The sequence below is a fragment of the Heptranchias perlo genome, chromosome 26 (assembly GCF_035084215.1).
Source record: "Heptranchias perlo isolate sHepPer1 chromosome 26, sHepPer1.hap1, whole genome shotgun sequence".
NCBI lineage: Eukaryota > Metazoa > Chordata > Chondrichthyes > Hexanchiformes > Hexanchidae > Heptranchias > Heptranchias perlo.
This window is the reverse complement of record NC_090350.1, coordinates 43,706,944-43,726,799: the sequence shown is the minus strand read 5'-3', so window position 1 is coordinate 43,726,799 and position 19,856 is coordinate 43,706,944. Positions and strand designations below refer to the sequence as shown.

At 50.3% G+C, this 19,856-nt stretch overlaps 1 pseudogene; it reads right to left on the bottom strand.

The window, feature by feature from the left end:
* Window positions 1-20: 20 nt before the first annotated feature.
* Window positions 21-19,085, bottom strand: LOC137342751 (keratinocyte differentiation factor 1-like; annotated as a pseudogene).
* Between the last annotated feature and the right edge of the window lie 771 nt (window positions 19,086-19,856).

The window sequence follows — 19,856 nt, the reverse complement described above, 5'->3', positions numbered from 1 at the left end:
AAACAACCCAACTTCCCAAATTGTGGCAAGTTTTGCTATTTATTATAAATGATATAATGAAACGATATGAAAATGACAATGTCGGATTTTTTTTAAAGGGGAGTGAATTACAGCTGTGATCCCAGGCCCGTTATCCTCACATTCACCTGGAGACTGCGCTTGGTCTCCATTCCCCACCTGACACATCGACGTATTAAATGGAAAGCCTGGCTCGAACCGCAATGAGGCACTTGGGGGGGAGTTAGTGTACCAGAGGGTGGGGCTCCCATCGGGAGGGGGGGGGATTAGTGTACCAGAGGGAGGGGCTCCCATCGGGAGGGGGGGGGATTAGTGTACCAGAGGGAGGGGCTCCCATCGGGAGGGGGGGGGGATTAGTGTACCAGAGGGAGGGGCTCCCATCGGGAGGGGGGGGGATTAGTGTACCAGAGGGAGGGGCTCCCATCGGGAGGGGGGGGGATTAGTGTACCAGAGGGAGGGGCTCCCATCGGGAGGGGGGGGGGGATTAGTGTACCAGAGGGAGGGGCTCCCATCGGGAGGAGGGGGGGGATTAGTGTACCAGAGGGAGGGGCTCCCATCGGGAGGGGGGGGGATTAGTGTACCAGAGGGAGGGGCTCCCATCGGGAGGGGGGGGGGATTAGTGTACCAGAGGGAGGGGCTCCCATCGGGAGGGGGGGGATTAGTGTACCAGAGGGAGGGGCTCCCATCGGGAGGGTTAGTGTACCAGAGGGGGGAGGGGTTAGTATACCAGAGGGCGGGGCTTTGTTCGGGGTGGGGGGGGGAAGGGAGGGGTTAGTATACCAGAGGGAGGGGCTTTGTTCGGGGTGGGGGGGGAGGGGGGGGGGGGATTAGTGTACCAGAGGGTGGGGCTCCCATCGGGAGGGGGGGGGGGATTAGTGTACCAGAGGGAGGGGCTCCCATCGGGAGGGGGGGATTAGTGTACCAGAGGGGGGAGGGGTTAGTATACCAGAGGCGGGGCTTTGTTCGGGGTGGGGGGGGAGGGAGGGGTTAGTATACCAGAGGGAGGGGCTTCAATGGGCTGAGTGGCTGATTAAGGGCCAACAGCGCCACCTGCCGGCCAGGAATCGGTTTCCCGGCTGTGAACCAAGAGGCCAAACCGCCCCCAGCCCCACATCGAGCGCAGAGTCGAACTTTGCACCAACACTGGATACTTATTTATTCCGCAGTTTTCTTCATTGCTGGGGTCAAGTTCCACAGGCACCGGTTGCCCTCCGAGTGGCCAGTTCAGCTGAGAGTCCAAGTAGTGAGGATCCACGGGCTATTCGACTGTGGATGGAGTCACACAGTCCTGTCCACACTTTGCAGCCGGTCCCAGTTAGCAGAGCAGTGGGAAGTGCCTGATGTCTCGCCCAGGGTGGGATTACCGACCCTGCCACAGGCAGAGGATGGAACGCGGCCCCTTTCCATATCCTGGACCTCAGGCAGTGCGGCTCGTCAGACCGATGACACCCGCCGCTCACACCCGGCTAAACTCGGGGCCGGTCTGTGTTGGAAGGTCCAGGCTTTGTGATCCTGCTTCTGGCAGACGCTGCCTAAATCTGTGCTCCGTGGGGGCGGCCCGGGGCCCTGGGGGGGGGGGGGGGGGGGAAGAGGGGTGGCCCCAGGGCGGAAGGGAGCAGGGGGAGCAGCCCCGGGGGGTGGGGGGCCCCGCGGGGAGAGGGGGTGTTACAGCATTTTCCAGATTGCAGACAAGATTCCAATTCGTGCTTTAATATGAAAAGCGTCTCATGAGAACACATCCATCATTGTAACTGCGTTTCACCACCCCATCTCGCACCCCCCACCCCCGCCAGTGTTAAACGACCCCCAGGAGGGGCTGTGACCCTGAGCCTGGGCTTCCCATCCCCAGAGGACCGAGTGGGAGTCAGACTCGGGTGAGCGCCCGAGAGCAGAGGGGAGACTCGGCTCCACACACCCCTCGGACTACGATCCACAGCTGTAAAACCGTCAATTCCTGTGTGTCCAGCCACTCAGTGACCCATCCCAGACACATGCCCCCCTCACCCCCATCCCGGTATGGGGGTCCTCTCCAATCCTACAGGTAGACTTTGAGCAGTGGCGCTCCCGAGGAATCCGTCTCCGTGTCCGGGAGAGACGCGTCTTTAGCAAAGGGCAATTCTGGAGAGAGAGAAAATATTCAATGTCAGGGTCACGTCGGAGTCAGGGGTCACCAGAGAGTGACCAATAGGGTCGGTACTGAGGGAGCGCCGCACTGTCGGAGGGTCAGTACTGGGGGAGTGCTCACTGTCGGAGGGTCAGTACTGGGGGAGTGCTCACTGTCGGAGGGTCAGTACTGGGGGAGTGCTCACTGTCGGAGGGTCAGTACTGGGGGAGTGCTCACTGTCGGAGGGTCAGTACTGGGGGAGTGCTCACTGTCGGAGGGTCAGTACTGGGGGAGTGCTCACTGTCGGAGGGTCAGTAATGGGGGAGTGCTCACTGTCGGAGGGTCAGTAATGGGGGAGTGCTCACTGTCGGAGGGTCAGTAATGGGGGCGTGCTCACTGTCGGAGGGTCAGTAATGGGGGAGTGCTCACTGTCGGAGGGTCAGTACTGGGGGAGTGCTCACTGTCGGAGGGTCAGTAATGGGGGAGTGCTCACTGTCGGAGGGTCAGTAATGGGGGAGTGCTCACTGTCGGAGGGTCAGTAATGGGGGAGTGCTCACTGTCGGAGGGTCAGTACTGGGGGAGTGCTCACTGTCGGAGGGTCAGTAATGGGGGAGTGCTCACTGTCGGAGGGTCAGTAATGGGGGAGTGCTCACTGTCGGAGGGTCAGTAATGGGGGAGTGCTCACTGTCGGAGGGTCAGTAATGGGGGAGTGCTCACTGTCGGAGGGTCAGTAATGGGGGAGTGCTCACTGTCGGAGGGTCAGTAATGGGGGAGTGCTCACTGTCGGAGGGTCAGTAATGGGGGAGTGCTCACTGTCGGAGGGTCAGTAATGGGGGAGTGCTCACTGTCGGAGGGTCAGTAATGGGGGAGTGCTCACTGTCGGAGGGTCAGTAATGGGGGAGTGCTCACTGTCGGAGGGTCAGTAATGGGGGAGTGCTCACTGTCGGAGGGTCAGTAATGGGGGAGTGCTCACTGTCGGAGGGTCAGTAATGGGGGAGTGCTCACTGTCGGAGGGTCAGTAATGGGGGAGTGCTCACTGTCGGAGGGTCAGTAATGGGGGAGTGCTCACTGTCGGAGGGTCAGTACTGGGGGAGTGCTCACTGTCGGAGGGTCAGTAATGGGGGAGTGCTCACTGTCGGAGGGTCAGTACTGAGGGAGTGCTCACTGTCGGAGGGTCAGTAATGGGGGAGTGCTCACTGTCGGAGGGTCAGTACTGAGGGAGTGCTCACTGTCGGAGGGTCAGTACTGAGGGAGTGCTCACTGTCGGAGGGTCAGTACTGAGGGAGTGCTCACTGTCGGAGGGTCAGTACTGAGGGAGTGCTCACTGTCGGAGGGTCAGTACTGAGCCCCCGAGGAGCTTAGTTTCGCTGCTTGCACCATATTTGCGAATTACCTTGGGGAGTTGGGCCCTGTATTCGTCTCGCCTTCAAATCAAGCGAATCCACGACTGAAATCTCGAGGTTGAGATCTAAATGAAAACCAAGGGTTAATTCACGTTACTGCAATCACAGTACAGTCCTGCTGAGCCCCAAACATCACGGGCGTGATTCTGAACCCGAGCCAGGAAGGGGGCGGGCGGTCAAATTGTGGACGGGAAACGCATTAGCGCGGATTTCCCGGACGTCCTTACGGTTTTGACAAAGGACGTCTTCTTTTTTTTGCTGGTTTGCCGTCCGACTGACCGGCCCGACTGACCGGCCCGACTGACCGGCCCGACTGACCGGCCCGACTGACCGGCTGGTCTCAGTCAGACAGGAGAGCAGCCAGGGAGAGGATGTGTTCAGGTTAGCCTTTGGGAGGGGTGGTGTCGGGGTCGAGGGTCTGTGATAGTTTTGGGGGAGGGGAGGAGGGGTCATCACGGGACTCTGTATGGGGGGCACAGGGGGAGGGATGGGGGTGGGTCAGCCACGAGGGGGGGGCCGCGATCAGGGGTCCGTGATAGTTGTTTGCAGGGGGGGGGGGGCGGGGAGGGAAAGAGAATCCAGGGATGGCGATCATTTGCGGGGGGGTGGGGGCATTGGTCCCCAATCATTTGTGTGTGCAGGGGGGGGGGCGTAGTGTCGAAGGTCGGGGCGGTGATCATTGTGGGGGAGGGGGTGTCGGGGTCGAGGGTCTGGGATCATTGTGGGGGGGTAGTCGGGGGTCACCGCGGGAGTCTGCGATTCAGTATAAGACATAAGGAAAGGGCATACAAAAAGGCAAAAAATGACACAGATCCTGGCGAATGGGAAAGATACAAAGATCAACAAAGGGTCACAAAACAGATAGTAAGAGCTACAAAAAGAGAGTATGAAAAGAAACTCGCAAGGGATATCAAAACCAATACGAAGAACTTTTATAGTTACATTAGGAAAAAGAGGGTGGTCAGGAGCAGTGTTGGCCCCTTAAAAACTGAAAGTGGGGATATTGTCATTGACAATGGGGAAATGGCGGACATGTTGAACAATTACTTTGCGTCAGTATTTACAGTAGAAAAAGAGGATAGCATGCCGGAAATCCCAAGAAAACTAATATTGAATCGGGGACAGGGACTCGATAAAATTAATATAAGTAAAACAACAGCAATGAAGAAAATAATAGCACTAAAGAGTGACAAATCCCCAGGACCAGATGGTTTCCATCCCAGGGTTTTAAAGGAAGTAGGTGAGCACATTGCAGATGCCCTAACTATAATCTTTCAAAGTTCTCTAGATTCAGGAACTGTCCCTCTGGATTGGAAAATTGCACATGTTACTCTGCTTTTTAAGAAGGGAGAGAGAGGGAAACCAGGGAATTAAAGATCAGTTAGCCTAACATCTGTTGTGGGGAAAATGCTGGAGTCTCTAATTAAGGATAGGGTGACTGAACACCTCGAGAATTTTCAGTTAATCAGAGAGAGCCAGCATGGATTTGTGAAAGGTAGGTCGTGCCTGACAAACCTGATTGAATTTTTTGAAGAGGTGACTAAAGTAGTGGACAGGGGAATGTCAATGGATGTTATTTATATGGACTTCCAGAAGGCATTTGATAAGGTCCCACATAAGAGACTGTTAGCTAAGATAGAAGCCCATGGAATTGAGGGAAAAGTACGGACTTGGTTAGGAAGTTGGCTGAGCAAAAGGCGACAGAGAGTAGGGATAATGGGTAGGTACTCACATTGGCAGGATGTGACTAGTGGTGTCCCGCAGGGATCTGTCTTGGGGCCTCAATTAGTCACAATATTTATTAACGACTTAGATGAAGGCATAGAAAGTCTCATATCTAAGTTTGCCGATGACACAAAGATTGGTGGCATTGTAAGCAGTGTGGATGAAAACATAAAATTACAAAGCGTCATTGATGGATTAGGTGAATGGGCAAAACTGTGGCAAATGGAATTCAATGTAGACAAATGTGAGGTCATCCACTTTGGATCAAAAAAGGATAGAACAGGGTACTTTCTAAATGGTAAAAAGTTAAAAACAGTGGATGTCCAAAGGGACTTAGGGATTCAGGTACATAGATCATTGAAGTGTCATGAACGGGGGATGCAATTCTAGATTTAGTCCTGGGAAATTAAGATGGGCAAGTGGGTGAAGTGACAGTGGGTGACCATATTGGGGATAGTGATCACAATTCAGTGAGTTTTAGCATTATGATGGAAAAGGACAGAGTTAAATCAGGAGTAAACGTTTTAAATTGGGGGAAGGCAAATTTTACAGAACGAAGAGGTGATTTGGCAGAAGTGGACTGGACACAACGACTTGAGGAGAAACCAGCGGCAAGCCAGTGGGAGGCACTAAAAAGTGAAATTCTATGGGTACAATGCAGACACGTCCCCTCAAAGAAAAAGGGTGGCACTGCCAAATTTAGAAGTATACGGGGCAAGATAAAGCAGAAAAAGAAAGGTTATGACTGTCACAGAAAATTAAATACTGCAGAAAGCCGAGAGGAGTATAGAAAGTACAGGGATGACGTAAAAAAGGAAATAAGGAGAGCAAAGAGAGGGCATGAAAAAATATTAGTAAGATTAAAGAAAACACAAAGATGTTTTATCAGTACAAGAGGATGGCTAAGATGATGGGCAAGAACATGGCAAATGCAGTATAACGTGGATAAATGTGAGGTTATCCACTTTCGTTGCAAAAACAGAAAGGCAGATTATTATCTGAATGGTGATAGATTGGGAAATAGGGAAGTGCAACAAGACCTGGGTGTCCTTGTACACCAGTCGCTGAAAGTGAGCATTCAGGTGCAGCAAGCAGTTAGGAAGGCGAATGGTATGTTGGCCTTCATTGCAAGAGGATTTGAGTACAGGAGCAGGGATGTCTTACTGCAGTTATACAGGGCCTTGGTGAGACCACATCTGGAGTATTGTGCGCAGTTTTGGTCTCCTTATCTGAGGAAGGATGTCCTTGCCATGGAGGGAGTGCAACGAAGGTTTACCAGACCGATTGCTGGGACGGCAGGACTGACGTATGAGGAATCATCGACAGCTACAGGTGAGATGCCTGAAGATTGGAGGGTAGCAAATGTTGTGCCTTTGTTTAAGAAGGACGGCAGGGAAAAGCCTGGGAACTACAGACCGGTGAGCCTGACATCTGTAGTCATAGAATCATAGAACCATAGAAGTTTACAACATGGATACAGGCCCTTTGGCCCAACATGTCCATGTTGCCCAGTTTATACCACTAAGCTAGTCCCAATTGCCTGCACTTGGCCCATATCCCTCTATACCCATCTTACCCATGTAACTGTCCAAATGCTTTTTAAAAGACAAAATTGTACCTGCCTCTACTACTGCCTCTGGCAGCTCGTTCCAGACACTCACCACCCTTTGAGTGAAACAATTGCCCCTCTGGACCCTATTGTATCTCTCCCCTCTCACCTTAAATCTATGCCCCCTCGTTATAGACTCCCCCACCTTTGGGAAAAGATTTTGACTATCTACCTTATCTATGCCCCTCATTATTTTATAGACTTCTATAAGATCACCCCTTAACCTCCTACTCTCCAGGGAAAAAAGTCCCAGTCTGTCTAACCTCTCCCTATAAGTCAAACCATCAAGTCCCGGTAGCATCCTAGTAAATCTTTTCTGCACTCTTTCTAGTTTAATAATATCCTTTCTATAATAGGGTGACCAGAACTGTACACAGTATTCCAAGTGTGGCCTTACTAATGTCTTGTACAACTTCAACAAGACATCCCAACTCCTGCATTCAATGTTCTGACCAATGAAACCAAGCATGCTGAATGCCTTCTTCACCACCCTATCCACCTGTGACTCCACTTTCAAGGAGCTATGAATCTGTACTCCTAGATCTCTTTGTTCTATAACTCTCCCCAACGCCCTACCATTAACGGAGTAGGTCCTGGCCCGATTCGATCTACCAAAATGCATCACCTCACATTTATCTAAATTAAACTCCATCTGCCATTCATCGGCCCACTGGCCCAATTTATCAAGATCCCGTTGCAATCCTAGATAACCTTCTTCACTGTCCACAATGTCACCAATCTTGGTGTCATCTGCAAACTTACTAACCATGCCTCCTAAATTCTCATCCAAATCATTAATATAAATAACAAATAACAGCGGACCCAGCACCGATCCCTGAGACACACCGCTGGTCACAGGCCTCCAGTTTGAAAAACAACCCTCTACAACCACCCTCTGTCTTCTGTCGTCAATCCAATTTTGTATCCAATTGGCTACCTCACCATGGATCCCATGAGATTTAACCTTATGTAACAACCTACCATGCGGTACCTTGTCAAAGGCTTTGCTAAAGTCCATGTAGACCACGTCTACTGCACAGCCCTCATCTATCTTCTTGGTTACCCCTTCAAAAAACTCAATCAAATGCGTGAGACATGATTTTCCTCTCACAAAACCATGCTGACTGTTCCTAATTAGTCCCTGCCTCTCCAAATGCCTGTAGATCCTGTCTCTCAGAATACCCTCTAACAACTTACCCACTACAGATGTCAGGCTCACCGGTCTGTAGTTCCCAGGCTTTTCCCTGCCTCCCTTCTTAAACAAAGGCACAACATTTGCTACCCTCCAATCTTCAGGCACCTCCCCTGTAGCAGTGGATGATTCAAATATCTCTGCTAGGGGACCCGCAATTTCCTCCCTAACCTCCCATAACGTCCTGGGATACATTTCATCAGGTCCCGGAGATTTATCTACCTTGATGCGCGTTAAGACTTCCAGCACCTCCCTCTCTGTAATATGTACACTCCTCAAGACATCACTATTTATTTCCCCAAGTTCCCTAACATCCATGCCTTTCTCAACCGTAAATACCGATGTGAAATATTCATTCAGGATCTCACCCATCTCTTGTGGTTCCGCACATAGATGACCTTGTTGATCCTTAAGAGGCCCTACTCTCTCCCTAGTTACTCTTTTGCCCTTTATGTATTTGTAGAAGCTCTTTGGATTCTCCTTTGCCTTATCTGCCAAAGCAATCTCATGTCCCCTTTTTGCCCTCCTGATTTCTCTCTTAACTCTACTCCGGCAATCTCTATACTCTTCAAGGGATCCACTTGATCCCAGCTGCCTATGCATGTCATATGCCTCCTTCTTCTTTCTGACTAGGGCCTCAATCTCCCGAGTCATCCAAGGTTCCCTACTTCTACCAGCCTTGCCCTTCACTTTATAAGGAATGTGCTTACCCTGAACCCTGGTTAACACACTTTTGAAAGCCTCCCACTTACCAGATGTCCCTTTGCCTGCCAACAGACTCTCCCAATCAACTTCTGAAAGTTCCTGTCTAATACCATCAAAATTGGCCTTTCCCCAATTCAGAATTTTAACTTCTGGGCCAGACCTATCCTTCTCCATAGCTATCTTAAAACTAATGGAATTATGATCACTGGTCCCAAAGTGATCCCTCACTAACACTTCTGTCACCTGCCCTTCCTTATTTCCCAAGAGGAGGTCAAGTTTTGCCCCCTCTCTAGTCGGGCCATCCACATACTGAATGAGAAATTCCTCCTGAATACACTCAACAAATTTCTCTCCATCCAAGCCCCTAATGCTATGGCTGTCCCAGTCAATGTTGGGAAAGTTAAAGTCCCCTACTATTACCACCCTATTTTTCTTGCAGCTGTCTGCAATCTACTTACATATTTGCTCCTCAATTTCCCGTTGACTATTTGGGGGTCTGTAGTACAATCCTATCAAAGTGATCTCTCCCTTCTTATTTTTTAGTTCTACCCATATAGACTCAGTGGGCGAACCCTCGGATATATCCCCTCTCACTACTGCCGTGATGTTCTCCCTAATCAAGAACGCAACTCCCCCTCCTCTCTTACCTCCTGCTCTATCTTTCCGATAGCATCTGTACCCTGGAACATTGAGCTGCCAGTCCTGCCCCTCCCTTAGCCATGTTTCAGTAATAGCTATAACATCCCAGTCCCATGTACCCATCAATGCCCTGAGTTCATCTGCCTTGCCCATCAGACTTCTTGCATTTTGTGCAAGTGGGTAAGTTGTTAGAGGGTATTCTGAGAGACAGGATCTACAGGCATTTGGAGAGGCAGGGACTGATTAGGAACAGTCAGCATGGTTTTGTGAGTGGAAAATCATGTCTCACGAATTTGATTGAGTTTTTTGAAGGGGTAACCAAGAAGATAGATGAGGGCTGTGCAGTAGACGTGGTCTACATGGACTTTAGCAAAGCCTTTGACAAGGTACCGCATGGCAGGTTGTTACATAAGGTTAAATCTCACGGGATCCAAGGTGAGGTAGCCAATTGGATACAAAATTGGCTTCACGACAGAAGACAGAGGGTGGTTGTAGAGGGTTGTTTTTCAAACTGGAGGCCTGTGACCAGCGGTGTGCCTCAGGGATCGGTGCTGGGTCCGTTGTTATTTGTTATTTATATTAATGATTTGGATGAGAATTTAGGAGGCATAGTTAGTAAGTTTGCAGATGACACCAAGATTGGTGGCATTGTGGACAGTGAAGAAGGTTATCTAGGATTGCAACGGGATCTTGATAAATTGGGCCAGTGGGCCGATGAATGGCAGATGGAGTTTAATTTAGATAAATGTGAGGTGATGCATTTTGGTAGATCGAATCGGGCCAGGACCTACTCCGTTAATGGTAGGGCGTTGGGGAGAGTTATAGAACAAAGAGATCTAGGAGTACAGGTTCATAGCTCCTTGAAAGTGGAGTCACAGGTGGATAGGGTGGTGAAGAAGGCATTCAGCATGCTTGGTTTCATTGGTCAGAACATTGAATACAGGAGTGGGGATGTCTTATTGAAGTTGTACAAGACATTAGTAAGGCCACACTTGGAATACTGTGTACAGTTCTGGTCACCCTATTATAGAAAGGATATTATTAAACTAGAAAGAGTGCAGAAAAGATTTACTAGGATGCTACCGGGACTTGATGGTTTGACTTATAGGGAGAGGTTGGATAGACTGAGACTTTTTTCCCTGGAGAGTAGGAGGTTTAGGGGTGATCTTATAGAAGTCTATAAAATAATGAGGGGCACAGATAAGGTAGATAGTCAAAATCTTTTCCCAAAGGTAGGGGAGTCTATAACGAGGCGGCATAGATTTAAAGTGAGAGGGGGGAAGATACAAAAGGGTCCAGAGGGGCAATTTTTTCACTCAAAGGGTGGTGAGTGTCTGGAACGAGCTGCCAGAGGCAGTAGTAGAGGCGGTACAATTTTGTCTTTTAAAAAGCATTTGGACAGTTACATGGGTAAGATGGGTATAGAGGGATATGGGCCAAGTGCAGGCAATTGGGACTAGCTTAGTGGTATAAACTGGGCGACATGGACATGTTGGGCCGAAGGGCCTGTTTCCATGTTGTAAACTTCTATGATTCTATGATTCTATTGAGTGGACTAGGCCCATATTCACTAGAGTTTAGAAGAATGAGAGGTGATCTCATCGAAACATACAAAATTCTAACAAGACTAGTCAGACTAGATGCAGGGAGGATGTTCCTGATGGCTGGGGAGTCCAGAACCAGGGGTCACAGTCTCAGGATACGGGGTATGCCATTTAGAACCGAGATGAGGAGAAATTTCTTCACTCAGAGGGTGGTGAACCTGTGGAATTCTCTACCACAGAAGGCAGTGGAGGCCAAGTCATTAGATGTATTCAAGAAGGAGATAGATATATTTCTTAATGCTAAAGGGATCAAGGGATATGGGGAAAAAGCGGGAACAGGGTACTGAGTTGGACGATCAGCCATGATCATTTGAATGGCGGAGCAGGCCCGAAGGGCCGAATGGCCTACTCTTGCTCCTATTTTCGATGTTTCTAAGGAAAAGGTGGGACCTATCAGGGATGATCAGGGTAACTTGTGTGTAGAAGCAGGGAATGTGGGTAGGGTTTTAAATGAATATTTTGTCTCCGTATTCACAAAGGAAAGGGATGATCCGGACGTAGTAGTTAAAGAGGAGAGGTGTGAAATATTGGATAAGGTAAACATAACGAGAGAGGAAGTACTAGAGGGACTGGAATCCTTGAAAGTTGATAAGTCACCAGGGCCGGATGGATTGTTTCCTAGGCTATTGAAGGAAGCCAGGGAGGAAATAGCGGATGCTCTGAGGATCATTTTCCAATCTTCACTAGATACAGGGGAGGTACCGGAGGACTGGAAGACTGCAAACGTAGTACCATTGTTTAAAAAGGGTACGAGGGAAAGGCCGAACAATTATAGGCCGGTCAGTCTTACCTCGGTGGTGGGCAAACTATTAGAATCAATACTGAGAGATAGGATAAACGGTCACTTGGAAAGGCATGGTTTAATCAGGGATAGTCAGCATGGATTTGTTCAGGGAAGGTCATGCCTTACAAATCTGATTAAATTCTTTGAGGAAGTGACAAGGAGGATTGATGAGGGTAGTGCAGTGGATGTTGTCTACATGGATTTTAGTAAGGCATTTGACAAGGTCCCACATGGCAGGCTGGTCAGAAAGGTAAAAGCCCATGGGATACAGGGAAATGTGGCGAATTGGATCCAAAATTGGCTCAGTAACAGGAAACAAAGGGTAAAAGTCGATGGATGTCTTTGTGAATGGAAATCTGTTTCCAGTGGTGTACCACAGGGCTCAGTGTTGGGTCCCTTGCTGTTTGTGGTATATATTAATGATTTGGACTTGAATGTAGGGGGCATGATTGCAAATTTGCAGATGACACAAAAATTAACCGTGTAGTTGTTAGTGAAGAGGATAGCTGTAGACTGCAAGAAGATATCAATGGGTTGGTGGAGTAGGCGGAAAAGTGGCAAATGGAGTTCAACCCGGAGAAGTGTGAGGTAATGCACTTAGGGAGGGCAAACAGTAAAAGGGAATACGCAGTAAACGGGAATATATTGAGAGGGGTAGAGGAAGTGAGAGACCTTGGAGTGCATGTGCACAGGTCCCTGAAGGTGGCAGTACAGGTAGATAAGGTTGTGAAGAAGGCATACGGAATGCTCTCCGTTATTAGCCGAGATATAGAATACAAAAGCAGGGATGTAATGATGGAACTGTATAAAATGCTGGTAAGGCCACAGCTGGAGTATTGTGTGTAGTTCTGGTCACCACATTACAGGAAGGTCGTAATTGCTGTGGAGAGAGTGCAGAGAAGATTTACAAGAATGTTGCCAGGGCTTGAAAATTGCAGCTACGAGGAGAGATTGGACAGGCTGGGGTTGTTTTCCTTGGAGCAGAGGAGGCTGAAGGGAGACTTGATTGAGGTGTACAAGATTATGAGGGGCCCGGATAGAGTAGACAGGAAGTACCTGTTTCCCCTAGCGGAGAGTTCAAGAACTAGAGGACATAGATTTAAGCTGATTGGTGGAAGGATTAGAGGGGACATGAGGAAAAACTTTTTTACCCAGAGGGTGGTGGGTGAATGGAATTCGCTGCCCGAATTGGTGGTAGAGGCAGGGACCCTCAACTCTTTTAAAAAGTACCTGGACCTGCACCTAAAGTGCTGTAAGCTGCAGGGCTACGGACCGGGTGATGGAAGGTGGGATTAGAATGGGCACCTGGTTGTTCTTCGAGCCGGCACGGACACGATGGGCCGAATGGCCCCCTTCTGTGCTGTATCTTTTCTATGGTTCTGGGTGCAGAAAATAATCAATAAGGCTAATGGAATGCTGGCCTTTATATCCAGAGGACTGGAGTACAAGGGGGCAGAAGTTATGCTGCAGCTATACAAAACCCTGGTTAGACCGCACCTGGAGTACTGTGAGCAGTTCTGGGCACCGCACCTTCGGAAGGACATATTGGCCTTGGAGGGAGTGCAGCGTAGGTTTACTAGAATGATACCCGGACTTCAAGGGTTAAGTTACGAGGAGAGATTACACAAATTGGGGTTGTATTCTCTCGGGTTTCGAAGGTTAAGGGGTGATCTGATCGAAATTTATAAGATATTAAGGGGAACGGATAGGGTGGATAGAGAGAAACTATTTCGGCTGGTTGGGGATTTTAGGAGTAGGGGGCACAGTCTAAAAATTAGAGCCAGACCTTTCAGGAGTGAGATTAGAAAACATTTCTACACACAAAGGGTGGTAGAAGTTTGGAACTCTCTTCCGCAAACGGTAATTGATACCAGCTCAATTGCTAAATTTAAATCCGAGATAGATAGCTTTTTGGCAACCAAAGGTATTAATGGATATGGGCCAAAGGCAGGAATATGGAGTTAGATCACAGATCAGCCATGATCTTATCAAATGGCGGAGCAGGCACGAGGGGCTGAATGGCCTACTCCTGTTCCTATGTTGGGGGGAGTCAGGGGTCATCGTGGGGGTCTGCGATCATTTGCAGGGGGGGGGGGGTCGCTGCGGGTAGGCTTGTCGGGCCTGGGGGAAGCTCTCCTCCTCCGGGCCCACAAGCCGTGCTTTTCCAGGCACCTACCAGTGTGTTTCAGGTCTTTTTGACCCTTTCACGACCCATCGAAGAGAAATCCTGGGAATCCTGGCTGCACAGGGTTGAAATCGGAAAGTTTAGAAAAATGGAGGCCCAAAGCCTCCTTGAAAGGTTTTAAATCACCAACCAACCTCCTGGGAGCGGGTTGGTTGCCCACCCCAGTGAAAACCGGAAGTGGGTGGGTTGGAGGTGGGTCCAAAATGGTTGCTATTTTGAATGCCCCTCCGCCCCCAACACACCAGTTTTTCCCTTATAAAATCGTGCCCTATGTCTCTTCGCCCACCCGTACATACGTGCCCCCCGCATGGAACCCAGCCGCACAGCGATGCCAAGTGAATAGGATCAGGAGTAGGCCATTCGGCCCCTTGAGCCTGTTCTGCCATTCAATTGGATCATGGCTAATCTGTATCTTAACTCTGTTAATCCACCTTGGTTCCGTAACCCCGAATACCCTCACCCAACAAAATCTATCGATCTCAGTTCTGAAATTTTCAACTCACCCCTGGTCTGAACAGCTTTTTTTTGGGGGGGGGGGGAAGGGGACAGGGGGGGGGGAAGGGGACAGGGGGGGGGGAAGGGGACAGGGGGGGGGGAAGGGGACAGGGGGGGGGGAAGGGGACAGGGGGGGGGGAAGGGGACAGGGGGGGGGGAAGGGGACGGGGGAGGAAGGGGACGGGGGAGGAAGGGGACGGGGGAGGAAGGGGACGGGGGAGGAAGGGGACGGGGGAGGAAGGGGACGGGGGAGGGGAAGGGGACGGGGGAGGGGAAGGGGGGGGGGGAAGGGGACGGGGGGGAAGGGAGAGGGAGAGTTCCAGATTCCCACTCCCCTTTGTGTGAAGAAGTGCTTCCTGACATCACCCCTGAACGACCCGGCTCTGATAGTTTCTCTCTATCTACTCTATCAAATCCTTTAATCATCTTAAACACCTCAATTAGATCACCCCTTAAACTTCCATACACAAGGGAATACCAGCCCCGTCTCTGCAACTTGTCCTCATAATTTAACCCTTTAATCTCCGGTATCATTCTGGTGAATCTGCCCTGCACCCCCTCCAAGGCCAATAAATCCTATTTATATATAATGAACACGTATCTCCAGATGGGGTCTAACCACAACTTTATACACTGTAATGTAACTCTCAGCTTTCTGTATTCCGGCCCCCTTGAGATAAAGGCCAACATTCCATTTGCCTTTTAAATTATTTTTTGTACCTGTTCACTAGGTTTTAGTGATTTCTGTACTTGGACCCCTAAATCTCTCGGCTCCTCCACAGTTTCGAGCTTCTCACCATTTAGAAAGTACTCTGATTTATATTTCTTGGGTCCGAAGTCGATGACCTCACATTCCCCCACATTGAACTCCATCTGCCCCAGTTTTGCCCACTCACTGAATCTATCGATGTCCCTTTGCAACTTTCTGCTCCCATCTACACTATTTATTGTGCCTCCTAACGTAGAGTCATCAGCAAACTGAGATATTCGTCACTTGATTCCTTCATCCAAGTCATTTATAAATATAGTGAAAAGCTGAGGCCCCCGTACAGATCCCTGGGGGACACCACCAGTCACATCCTGACAACACACCCATTATCCCTATTCTCTGTCTCCTACCTCCCAACCAATTCCCTATCCATGACAATAGGTTTCCTCCAATTCCATCCACTCTCATTTTTGTTAACAGTCTCTAGGACGAACCTTATCGAATGCCTTCTGGAAGTCCATAAAAAACATCCAGAGACACTCCCTTATCTACCACATTAGTCACCTCCTCAAATAATTCAACTAGATTCGTCAGACATGACTTACCTTTTACAAATCCATGCTGGCTCTCTGATCACTTCATATTTGTCCAAATGCTCAGTCACTCTGTTCCTAATAACTGTGTATCCCCCAGTCCAGTGCAGCCTCCAGTGCAGCGCAGGCCCCAGTGCAGCCTCCAGCGCAGCGCAGGCCCCAGTGCAGCCTCCAGTGCAGCGCAGGCCCCAGTGTCACCTCACGTTTGCTTTTAACTATCAGTTGCACTATTGAGAGAGATATATTTGCCACTAGCAGAGTTGCCCGTGTACATCTGCCCTCTGACTCTGTCCATCAGCTCTGGCCAACTTACTGACTCTTCGAGTTTCGTTCCACAGATTTTTTAATGCTGCCTTTTCCCTTTACTTTAGTTCAGGATTTCACCATCTGCCTCCCACTACAATCACTAGTTTTTTTTTCTTATTTTCCAAAGCTCATCTGACTGCCAGCTTTCACTGCTCAGAGCTGGGGAGGGTCCAGGGAAGAATGGGGGGTGGGGGGGCGGGTGTCAGGGGGAGTTTAGATTCGGTAGTAGTTTAGATTTGGTCAGTGGTCAGGGACAGGAGGGTGTGACTGCGAGTCAGGCAGGTATGGGGACCCAGAATGCAGTGATAGACAGGGTCAAAGGCCGAGGCTCCAACAAGTACGAGGTACTTGCGACCTGTATGGATGGGATCAAAGACTGCAGGGAGGATGGGCAAACTGACCACGGCACTGATGTACAGGAGGCCATTCAAGTTGGGGGGAGGAGTAAAAATGAATGTGGTGGGGGACAGTATAGTTAGGGGGGCAGACACTGTTTTCTGCAGCTGTGACCGAGTGTCCCGAAGGCTGTGTTGCCTGCCCGGTGCCAGGGTTGAGGATATCTCCTCCTAGCTGGAAAAGAACTTAGAGCACGAGGGGGAGGATCCAGTTGTCGTGGTCCACGTAAGAACCAACGACATAAGTAGAACTAAGAATGAGGTTCTGCTGAGACAGTTTGAGGAACTAGGGTCTAAATTAATAAACAGAACCTTAAAGATGATACCCTCTGGATTACTATCTAACCACCCGCAACTTGGCATGGGGTCAAGCAGATCAGAGAGTTAAATGCATGGCTCAAAGAGTGGTACGGGAGACGGAGTTTTGATTCATAGGGCACTGGCACCAATACTGGGGAAGGAGGGAGCTGTTCGGTTGGGATGGGCTCCATTTAAATAAACCGGGCTGGGATCAGTGTCCTGGCGAATCGAATAATTAAGGCTGTAGATAGGGCTTTAAACTAAAAAGGAGGGGGGTGGGGTCAGGTGAGGGGAAATTTAGAAACCTAAAGAGAAAAGTCAAGGCAACATAGCAGTGTAATGATTTGTGTAAAGATAAGCAGAGTGTGGCAGGAAGGGAAAAAGAGTTTAACGGTAATAGTGCATCGGCCGATAAGGTGAAAGCAGGGAAAAAATAGTAAAAAGTTAAAATTGAAGGCTCTTTATCTGACTGCACAGAGCATTCGTAACAAGATAGACGAATTACTGGTACAAATAGTGTTAAATGGGGTTAGTCTATTACAGAGACATGGTTGCAAGGTGACCACGGTTGTGAACTAAATATCCCAGAGTACTTGACGTTTTGAAAAGACAGGCAGAATGGAAAAGGAGTGGCGGTAGCCCTGATAATAAACGATGACATAAGGATCTTGGCTCGGAAGATTCAGAAGTAGAATCAGTCTGGGTGAAAATAAGAAATAACAAGGGGCAGAAAGCACTGGTGGGAGTAGTTTATAGGCCCCCCAATAGTAGCTATACTGTTGGACAGAGTATTAATCAAGAAATAACAGGAGCTTGTAACAAAGGGGTAATGCAATAATCGTGGGGGACTTTAATCTTCATATAGACTGGACAAATCAAATTGGCAAAGGAAGTCTGAAGAACATAAGAAATAGGACAGGAGTAGGCCATTCGGCCCCTCAAGCCTGCTCCAGAATTCAATCAGATCATGACTGATCTTTGATCTCAACTCCATTTCCCACCCGATCCCCATTTCCTTTGATTCCCTAAAGTCCAAAAATCTATCGATCTCAGCCTTGAATATACTGAACGACTCATCATCCACAGCCCTCTGGGGTAGAGAATTCCAAATATTCAAACCCTCAGTGAGAAAATGCCTCCTCATCTCTGTCTTAAATGGCCGGCCCCTTATCCTGTGACGGGGAAATGGGGACACAGCAACTCGCTCACCTTCACTGGGCAGATTGGGCTCTGTTTGAGGTTTAGGGTCAGCAGAGGTCAGACTGAGCAGTCTCTCCTCACTTGGCTCTTCCTGCCCCCGTTTTCTTGTTTTTTTTTTCGGTTTCCTGGTGCTGATCCGGACGATTCCAGTCACTATCCGACATTCTGCATCCTTCTCATCAATCTTGTAGCCCTTGGTGATGCTGTCGATCAGTTCACTGATTTCGCTGCTCTTACTGATGAAGGTGGTGTCTGAAGTACACTGAGCTAACATGTCGATCTGGTGAATACTGAAGAGTTTCCAGCAGCTTCTTGTTGATATATTCATCCAGCTCAGCGCTCGACATTGATACATTGAGCTCATTCGTCTCCAAATCCTCCTCCAGGAAGGAGGGGAACTCCTCGGACAGGCGTTTGTGGGAGGACGGCGATGTGCTGCTCAGGCTTTCCGATCTTTGTGAATTGCACAGGTTCGAGTCCTTGTGACACGAGTCGGTGGACAGACTTGCGACTGTTAGTCTTATCCCAGATCACCTCCTTCCCTCGCAGTTTTGACATCATAATAATTAAAACTGTTACCTGCAAGGTTAGGCTTCTTGCTGGGCCTGGAATCCACACTGACCGAGATCCCAAGTGTCGGATTTGCAATATACCTTAAAGTAGTGTTCTCAACGCCATTAAAATCTGTTGGATGATTCTGTGCTCTTGGTGCACGGAATATAAACCCCAGGTTCTGCCTTACACACCCCACAGGTCACGATGCAGCAGAAAAACTGCTTTAAGCGTCTGCCAAGTGGCACAGCTTCCAGAGCCACACGTCTCGCACACACTCACACTTCCAGCCGACCCTGGATAAAGCCGACATTTTCACAGTTATTCCCGTTAGAATCTCTGGGATCTGCTTTCCGGCTGTCACTTTTGCCGAGCGATTTATTCTCTTTCCTTTCGGCTCTTCTGCTGTCTGGTGGTGTTCCCCCGTAAACTTCCAGACTTATGGAATCTACAACATGTGGCCAGGCCGGAGGGAGGAGAGGGCCTGGGTCTGGCTACGGCCACAGGTTGCTGACCAGCCTGACCCACAGCAGCTTTTCGCTGAGTTCCTTGCATGGCTCAAACTGACAGACCTGTGGGACAGAGAGAGGGGAAAGGTCAACACCTACTGCAATGGGGAGGAGTCGAGACCCCCAAACTTCACCCGGAGCAAGACAAGAGGGGAGGGGGGGGGAAGGGGAGAGGGGGGGGGAAGGGGAGAGGGGGGGAAGGGGAGAGGGGGGGGAAGGGGGAGAGGGGGGGGAAGGGGAGAGGGGGGGGAAGGGGGAGAGGGGGGGGGAAGGGAGAGGGGGGGGAAGGGGAGAGGGGGGGAAGGGGAGAGGGGGGGGAAGGGGAGAGAGGGGGGGGAAGGGGAGAGGGGGGGAAGGGGAGAGGGGGGGAAGGGGAGAGGGGGGGGAAGGGGAGAGGGGGGGGAAGGGAGAGGGGGGGGAAGGGGAGAGGGGGGGAAGGGGAGAGGGGGAGGGGAAGGGGAGAGGGGGGGGAAGGGGAGAGGGGGGGGAAGGGGAGAGGGGGGGAAGGGGAGAGGGGGGGGAAGGGAGAGGGGGGGGAAGGGGAGAGGGGGGGGAAGGGGGAGAGGGGGGGAAGGGGAGAGGGGGGAGAAGGGGAGAGGGGGGAGAAGGGGAGAGGGGGGGGGGAAGGGGAGAGGGGGGGAGGGAGAGGGGGGAGGAGGGGGGAAGGGGAGAGGGGGGGGAAGGGGAGAGGGGGGGGGAAGGGGAGAGGGGGGGGAAGGGGAGAGGGGGGGAAGGGGAGAGGGGGGGGAAGGGGAGGGGGGGGGAAGGGGAGAGGGGGGGGAAGGGGAGAGGGGGGGGAAGGGGAGAGGGGGGGAAGGGGGAGAGGGGG